Raw genomic sequence first — 10,173 nt, 5'->3', positions numbered from 1 at the left:
TATAAAAATATTGACATTTTTAGAGCTAGAATTTTAAAACTCATTTTTAATTTAAATAAATATGACATTTGAATTTGTAAAAGTTTTAAAAAAGGTTTAAGTTAATGTTTTATAAGCTTAATAGATTTTGTTTTAAAATTTTATAATTTCAAGTAAAATAATTAGCGTAAGTCATTAAAAATGCAACCCGAAGACAGTATTTCACGCGGACGAAGACAGTATTAATTAGATGAACACGTTTTTTTTATTACAGTGTAATTTATGTCAGGTGTATTTCTTAAATAGATTTAAGTTATATTTTAATAGTTAATCACATTTATGTATTGTTAGTAACACATCTATAAAATATTTGTATGATATATCAATGTGTCCTATTTAAAATGGCCAAAGTAACAAATTCATGATTTTTACTTTTTTATGGTAAAAGTTTTAATCTTAGTTTAGTTAACAACACGCATAACATAACACAAATACACCCCATTTAAATAATGGGTAAATGTAATAATTTTTTTGAAATAAAAGGGCCTATGCGGCCTGTTTTCCTATACAGTTAAAACTTTGAGAGCTTCTCCTATAAAATTGTCAATTTGCACATTGGCCCTTATTCGTAGGAGCCATCGATTTGCGGATATTGAAAGGCTGATTTGTTTCTTAACTTTGTTCAAGATCTTCTATTGTAACTGATAAAATGTATAGAACGTAAAAGTTTAAGATAACTTTAAAATTACTTTATTACTATTGTAGTAACAACAAGTCATCTCTGTGATGCATTACTCTGTCCACACTTTCTCATTATTAGCGCAAAGAGTTGTTTTATTCCGCCGGCGCGAGTTAGCGCACAATTTCCTTCACCTCTTCCCCAACACCTTATCACTTCATTTTTAATCGTAACTCATTATCACAAGAGCTGTTTTTCCTTAGCACAATTATCTCGGAAAACAGACAGTTCACTCTAAAGAACACAACCAAAATTGGACTTTAACTATGTTGAATAAAGTCCAAGTTTGTTTGGTTGTGTTGTGTAGAGGAATGAAAGCTGTTTAAGCGAGCGATTGCTCAGAATTAAGGAAATAAGCAGTTTTAATTGGCGCGCGATTATTCGAGAGCACGTCCCCCGCGCCCCCCGTAGCCCCCGGGCGCCCCTCCGCGACCGAATGAGTTGTAGATTGGCTTTAATGAACGATGAATGTTGTGTTGTGTAGAGTGAACGGCTCAGCGCTGCGCCGGACTGCGATTGACTGTGATATTGCATTAGCAAAGTTATTAACACGTTTTTCTGCAATTCATTAGTAGTTGAGTTTATTGTATACAACTGAAAAGTCATGATGTTAATGAACAATAGACAATAGATACAAAACTTGAGAAGTTAGACAAAGTAATATTCGATAAGCGAAGTTGCTAATGGAAAGGTAAAAACGTATAGAAATGATAATAACTTATGATATGTCATGTATTTTTTATATACATTTTGACACATTTCGTCGATTCTAGTAGCGATAGCTATAATCGAATGTTACATTTTCTGAACTTGCTTGTTTAAATTCCGTGTAACGCATGAGTTGAAAGATGTTCTAAAGTTCTAGAATCCTTTTGATGCGTACAACATGACTAGTCTATTTTCTTACATGACATTTGAGACGGTCCCCATATGTAGAACTAAATATTGTGAATATTGTAGGTATTAATGTTTCATACAGTTGCATATTTTATACTTATGTTTTATAAATTACAATTTTTAGAGATGAGAACAACAAGCTAATCAGACCGAACGGATAGATACAAAGTTATATGAGTTATGTGTAAGGAAAGAGTTCAGATATGACTGTTGATTGGTATGGAAGAATACATACTGTGTCCATACTATGTAGGGAAGAAAGCAGGCTTATGATGTATAAAGCTAAGCGTCCACAGGTAGGTATCGGACGAAACTCACGTATCGCATCAAACGGGCTTTAATATACTTAATACAGGCTCATTGCGTGGACGTAATATGATGTTCTTTCTCGACTCGTATATAATTCGATTCTTTACGATATTCCGTTTGATGCGATACGTCACGTATTATGATACGTGACGTATCGCATCAAACGGAATGCGGAATCGTGCGATGCGTCCGATACTGTGGACGCTTAGCTTTAGGAATACTAGTTCATATCGAAAGGTGAAATAAAATAAAGACATTGATAGTTATCGTGGTTACGCGAAGCTTACGATCTCTTTGTGTAACATATCTGTCTTGTTTACAGCATTTCGAGTGTTTCTTTCAAACACGTGCGCTGAAGAGGCTTATTGCTTTATTAAGATTTTGATAAATTCAGTGGAAAAATCAACTTTATAGCTATGAATTAGAGTTGCAAATATATCTGCAAATATTTTTACTATTTGATTCTATTAACTTGTTGTGCAAACCCGACAAAAATATATTACAAATTTCAACTTTCTATACTTACATCAATAATAATTCTTTATTACTTTGGATTAAAGTACAATTTGGCAGTAAAATTGTTTTTAAAAACGCAATAATAAATTTGTAAATACGAACACTATTGTTAAAAGGCGTTAGTTTTCACACAAAACATAATTTTTTGCGGTTTAAGTTGTTTGCGCAAAACGTCGAGGACGTATTGTTGTTGTGGGCTTGTTTGACATGCGGCAGCGGCGCGGATCAAGACGTGTTGAGCCTCTACAGTGGGATTAACACGTCTTGATACAATGACACCGCGCGGCGACTGTGAGGGATTACGTGGTAATTAGAAGTGCGTATTGTTGCGTTGCTTTAGTGCGGCTCGTGTGTTTGAGATAAATCACTAAAGTTTAAAAAAAAATTCAAGCATGATACTTATATAACTAAAGAGGCAAGCTACTTGTATATACTTCAACTTATTACTAACCTACATATAGAGGAATTTAATAACTTTAGATATAATTTTCTGTAGACATATGTAAAAATTACGAGAAATGAGGCAAAATCAATTGATCTTTTAAAATATATATTAATATAGGATGTGTGTTTATTATTTAGTATATTTATAAAACAAAAACTGTATTTTAATTTAGCATATTTATCCAATCAAAGATATTCTAAAATCCAGCATAAATCAGTTGTTAAAAATTACATTAAAAATTATTAATCTTTACTAAAATCAAGGCGACTCACCTTTCTTCACCAAGAGGCAGTTCTTTGGTCGTAGTTCCAATCGTAAGGAAGCGAGATAGGATTTTCTTACGACTAATTATAAGAAGTGAAATGAAATTGAGAGAATGGAGGAAGGCGCCGGGCTGCAGTGTGGGGGGAGGGGGAGGGGAGGGGAGGTGGAAATGGAAAACTTAATGCGATTAACGGCATTCGTTCTTTGTGCCGGCTGCTGTCCACAACACAAGCGGTAGCGGTTTCATAAACATAGTTAATAAATTCGTAACTCGTTAACTTAAGATTGTTGTAGCTTTCCACTGATAAAACATGTCACAAAACTACATATTACTATCAGTAATTATCTCAATTATTTTACAAAGTTGATGAGAGGAATGACAAAAGATAGAATACAGAAGAATTTCACTATTATATAATGTGTATCAATGTGTATAAAGTTGGAGAGAACTTCGGAACACGTTCGTTTCGGAGATATCTAAGATCTAACTATGATGTATCCGTTTCAAGTTGCAAAGTTTGCTCATATTGATTACGTCTAAGCTAAGTTTAGAAAGAGACTGTTTATAATTACACTTGTACCGGTCGCTAGATGGCGCTGTTCTCTCTCGCCGCTCGTCACTCGCACCGCCGCGCCGCCTCGTGCTAAGGAAGCTGTATTATGAATGTAACAGTCTGTTGTCTGCACGACGTTTGTCTGCCATCAACCATTTCCATCACATTTGCTGTGGAGAAATCATTTCCTTGTTACCTTCTTGGTAATTAGTATTTATTAATGAAAGTTTTTGATGTTTTATGGACTAGATTTAAATTAAGAAATCTCTCACATAATTAAGAAAAGAACAGTACATAGGACTTACAAAACTCAACATATAATATAATATTAGCTGTCGCCATGTGCCTAAATGACCCTATGTCTTCTTCCAGATTGTGTTTTACACGTATATCATATTTCATCAAAATTGTAACAAACATCCATACATCCATCCGTCCAAATAAACATTTGCCTTCATAACATTCGTAGGATTTGAAAGACACACGGTTTTCGATTAAAAGTTTAAAATCCTTACAGAAACATTACATATTTTTTACCGATACTAATTACTTACTTCTAAACGAATATCGAAGTTTCCCTTGTCCTTAAAACGCGTAATATGACCCTGAAGAACTGTACTGCGACCTCCCGCTGAGTGCAGCCCTAAGGGCCCATTCAGACTGGGATTAAGTCGCGGTAATGTGAGGCAATCATGTGATTAACACCTATTGCTATAATACACGACAATATCCCTCACATTTATAACACTTATAAACTTAATCAAATAGTGTACATTGCGATTTTTGTATGTAATATTAATCGAATCACAAAATATTGCTGTATAAAAGCAGCAATGGAATTTGTGTAGATCAAAGAAAACGTATCTATCACGGTGAGGGTATAATGTCGAATTTCACGGTGTAATAATGAGCGATAAAAATATACTGAATGAATGGCGCATACAGGATGTTCATGTTTTGTTCGCGGAGTCTCTAGTTTTCGCCAACAGAACATGATAATTTGGTGACATAATATTATATTGAATATTAAGTCGAACAGTGTGGCGATTAGTTTCCTAAAACAAAAAAAAGTTATTCGTAAAGCAAAAATAATGAACGACGTTGAGAACTTTTAATAGAGAACAAAATATATTTTTTTAGTTTTTAAACTATTTTTCGTTTTTATTTGCTCTCCTCTTCTATCCAGTGTAAAAGAGGTCAGCAGGAAAAGTGTTGTGTAACTGCGCTTGATTTAAAATGAAAGAGTTAGTAATTTTTAATTAATTCCACTTAAACATATTGGTTTAATATAGAGCAGAAAGTTGTAACTAAGTTATTTAAGTTGAGATTGTTTCTGACGGTCCTAAACTAACAAGCGTCGGAGTAACCGAAACAGATTGTAGTTACGTTAATTAAATCAGTTAAAACTTTACATTCATTAAAGAGTCAATTGAAATGTTCCTGAAGTCGTTAAATAATTTCTTTATCCGTCTTAAACATATACATAAAAGAGTATATTTTACCAAAGCGGACATTTTTATTAACCTTTGAAGTAACTACAATTATTTTTATTTACTTTACTAATTAATAAAACAGTAAGTCTTTCTTAAAATCTGCAAATTCTCTAAGAAAGCATTTTGCTAGAATAAAATCTGATATAATAATTTATCATCCCCCTGTGTATAAGGGCGCGGACACAGAACGCGTCGGAGCGTGTGATCGGTGCGTGCGAACGTCCCGCGTGCGGATTATTGTATTAACTGTTCACGTCTTTATGTTCGGCCGCCGTCACGTCGCCGTTATGATGCGGAAATAGCGCTTCATGTGTTTGTTACAAGCGTTACGAGATAGTTAATCGTCTTTTATTATAATAATCAAATAATATGTCACTAATTGTGCATTATTCCACAATAGACATTTATATTTACAGTCGGTTTCTAAGATCAAGATCTATGTATGATTTTGGTCTCAGAAACCCAAGGTCGGGTTGGGTTATACTAAAACTGCGTTGAAGGTTCTCTTAGAATACGATTGTAGGATGTTTTATGTATAAAGTTTTCTCAACTTTATTGTTATGTCTAAAATCTAGCACAAACAGCTCTCCATTACTGGATACACAGTTATAATAATAGTCCGAAGAAAATCATCATCAGCTCACTAACGTCCTGGGGAGGGGCTCGGAGGCCATAGTCAATTTATTCGTAGATTTGTGTGATATATAAATGCAAAAACATTGGTACATGGCGGGATTTGAACTTAGGACCTGCAGATAACATGTTAAGTGCTTAATCCCTGAGCCGCCGACGCTGAGGGATCAAGCACAGAGTCCGAAGATAGAGAATAGATAATGAGAGAAATATTAATAAACATCGCCATAATGCATATCTAAATAACTACATCCCTAGATAACAAAGTGGGTATTAACATAACGCGACCTGTACGAGTGGTCACTGCGGGCTGCGTGAGGCGACATCGCTCATGTCTGTTCAATTTAGTCGTCTAACGCCCAAGAAATGATCGCTGATACATCCGCCTTCACAAATACTTCTTGTTTAAACGTTAGTGTTGGCCAATACGTCATGTTTTTTTTTATTATTTACATATTACCTAACTAAATACCTCGATAAAGAAGTTTTTTTTATATTTCTTTTAAGATTGTATTGTTCCTACAAAAAGTAAAATTTGATTAGCAATATCAACAACAAGCGACATCGCTAATCGAATTTTACATTTTTATCGACTCTCAGATATGGGCAGGTTTAATGAATAAACTATTATTAGCATTTTAAACTGTTTCATTTGAGATAGTTCTTAGCCGCTTTACATTATAAGATTTGTAACAAAACGTTAGTGTGTTTCACTATTATCTATTCCTGTTGTTTTTGATTAACAAAAAAAAATCACTTATCGATAAATCGACATGGCGCGGCACATCTCTATGTGAGGAGAGAGAGAGAGGGGAGGGGGGAGGTGAGAGCGCGAAATTGGAGGAAACTTTCGCGAGGGAAATGAAATGGGATTGATAAAAATTGGAACCAAGCCGCTTGCGCAGGGCCGGACTCTATATAATATTACCATCTACTGTAAGTACATCGAAATAATTATTCTCTATGGACGCTTCATAAACGACCATAGTTGAAATTAATGATTTGGTAATAATAAATGTAGCTTTAATAAACAATAAATATTTTTGTTTAGATCCAGATTGGAGTCCAAAACTAGTACACCAAAATATGAATCAACGCCAGTAACGACATAAATAATTACAAATGGTGAAAATTTAGAAAAACCATGAACTAAAAGTTAATAAAGTTGATTCAGGTGGGAGAAAACTAAGTTATTTGTAACAATAGCATCGTTGCGAATACAGCTCTGTCTCTCGAGGGCTCGAAATTCACTTAGCTTCGTTTGTCGAAGCTTTTCGCCTCTTGAAACTTTTCAATAGCCCGGAATCGAATTCAGGCAACCCCGCGCCCCCCGCCGGCACCCCCCGCGCCCCCCGCCGGCACCCCCCGCGCACCCCGCCGGCACCCCCCGCGAGACTCCGCGCGCCCCCCGCAAGCCCCTCGCACACCTGGCGAGTGCATGTAACGTGTGTACGGAGAATGTTTAAAACATCACACCTTTGAGAGTCGACAGAAAAATAAATCTGCAAACGTTACGTTTGGTAAAGCTTCAGATGAAAGCGTCAAGTTTGTTTAGTTTCTATTCAAATTAAGTCAACATTTAACGTTTTATTATATACAATAACTACTCAGCGGTATAACAGAATTTTATAACTATTATGAACTAGCTATCGCCCGCGGCTCTGTCCTCGCTGACTTTAAAAGAAACTTCCAGACTATGTTCAACATCTGTGCCAAATTTTATCAAGATCCTTTGAGTCGTTCTTGAGATACCTACAAACAAACATACATCTAAACATTCGCATTTATAATATTAGAAAGATTGCTCGTGTTACGTTTATGTTCTCCAAACATCTTTCTACACATTTATTCATTTCATTGATAAAGTGTAAATTGTACGAGTAGCAAAAGCTCTTTAACAATAGAAAGTTCTTGCTCTGTATAATGCAGTAAATAAGTATAATAACTTATTAAATAAACATTTATCATTTGCGATACAAACACGAACACAATGTAGTTCTACACAATGTAGTGTAGGGCTGAGATCTTGTAATGGTCACTTCGGTAGCTCAGTTTTTTTATATTACTAGAGTAGCCATAAGATTAGTATTTTTTACGGATAAATCCACAACTATTTTGTGACTGCGATTTGTTTATCTAAATGACATAGGTTTTAAACATAATGAATATTTTAGTATAGTATGTTATCAATTAATGTAGTTGTTTTATGAATATATTTCAAGTCTTTTATAAAACGTTTTGAACTTATTAAAAAAGCAGACTATAACATTCCCGCGTGCATCAGCCACTTTCCCGTTAAAGTCCTGTCAAAATCGGTCCAGCTGTTGCGGAGATTACACGGAACAAACTAGGACTTGCAGACAGACAAATAGAAATTTTTTAAATTTTTTTTCGTTATCAATCAACAAGACAAACACACCACGTGTATGAAATATGATTTTTCTCGATATTACATACATACACTGTGATGTAATTAATATGTATATATATAACAATGAACATATAAACATTAGAATAAATTAACATTAAGCAGAAGATTACATTTTTTGTTATACCAACCCAGTCTATAATAATATCCGACTAAATCATAAAATTATTGTGACCGTAGTACCCTGAAGTAACTCTATACGTTCGAGTGGCGATTTCTTTGACAGTGGTCAAGTACCGCCATTGAAGGACATTCTGAGAACCGTCCGCTGAACTCAGAAAGTAGTAAGTTATTTGTGTAAATGGATTTATTTACGCGATGTTGCCAACACAAAGCCATTGTTCGGAGGTGTTGGATTCTCTGACTGGGGCTTAAAGGTGGTAAGTGCTAAATGCTTTTGGATGTTGAAGAAGATTTTTTTCTTAAACGTTTTTTTTAGAAACCAGTTGCTAAGTTTTGGATGATTAATTAAATAAAAATAATTATGAGATAAGCTATTTTAACTTAATCTTAGTTTATATTTCTAGATTTACGTAGTTGAATTTGATTATATTTTCGACTTGAACTAGAGTTCATTTCGATGTCTAGTAGACACTGAAATGAACCTACCTACATATGTAAAAAAGTAATCTTGTCTTTGAAAGAACATTCGCAATAGTGTATTAATTTCTTTCTGTTATAAAAGCTTTATTGTGCACGTTTGCAACAGCTTAGTTACATTATTTAGTAGGATAATTACAGGTATTGTATTGCGGTGAAAATATCGCGGTATAGAGATATATCTGTGAGGTATTGACTTGCACAAAGTAGAGCCGAACTCTTTGTCACAGATGTAATGTTATACTACGTCATTGTCTACACATTGTTACGTACAATTTAGATGTTTGTACGTCAAGTTACAATATTATGGCCCAGTGAACCTTATAGAACTATGAATGATATAGTAAATGAACAGATGTATTGGGCGGGTTAAATAAAAAAGCAATTTGCTGTATGTCTTTAATTAAATAACATTTCGAATAAAGATTAAATAAACGGCAAACATGTCGGCGACAAATTATTTTCTTGTTCCATTACGTAGCGACCCCGCGCCAATTAAAAATAGAAAAATTCAATTTCGTTCAGCGGAACATATTGGGTGAACGCCTCACACAAATGCTGCTTTTTGCGTTTTTTGCAAACGACAAGTTTGCGTTCATACTCGGCGACTCTATACCTTATTACAAAGAGCAAGAGTGTATCGCAGCTCACCGCAGTACATCAATGGCTTTGTATCGCTACACTGTATACGTTTTGTATTATTTTCTTTTTCATTGTATTACATCGTTTATCCATCGCTAACGAGTCAGCGGGGCCCGTGCGAGCGGGACGGCGACAGGGTGGCGCGGTTTGTTTTGTTGCATTGTGGTTTTTCGATCACTGGTCCTCAACCTGTTGGTTGTGTTTTTCTTTTTCCAAATATGGCGGTTTGTCGCGCTGCGGTCGTAGGCGACATTTTCTGACATTGTTGTCCGCTTTATTACAAAATTTATTGACAAAATGATTTAAAAAAAGTAATAATTTTATTAATTAGATCCAAACGTCGCTAAACTATGATAAAAATTTATGCGAGAACGCATTTGCTCGTATGAACGCTCTGTAATATCTATGTTGACTTATCTTCAGTTGCAAAGCCTGTGTCGTAGGTACTTCTCTTAGTGCACAGACTTTTCCTATAAAATATTTATTGCTTTCCTAAAAAATTACTCACACAAGTTCAGTGCCAAGTTTGGGAAGCTGTGTTTTGTAACAATTACACAAAAACTGTGTTAGCAGTGCGCAGGGTAGGGGCTGCATTATGCCGGCTCTAATGACATGTATATTAAAAGTTCGCAGATTAAGCATTGTATTCATTTGTGAGCTCCACATTCGTATTA

This window comes from Papilio machaon, chromosome 25 (assembly GCF_912999745.1).
Source record: "Papilio machaon chromosome 25, ilPapMach1.1, whole genome shotgun sequence".
NCBI classification, from domain to species: Eukaryota; Metazoa; Arthropoda; class Insecta; order Lepidoptera; family Papilionidae; genus Papilio; species Papilio machaon.
The sequence above is the reverse complement of the archived record's forward strand: the minus strand, read 5'-3'. Positions refer to the sequence as shown.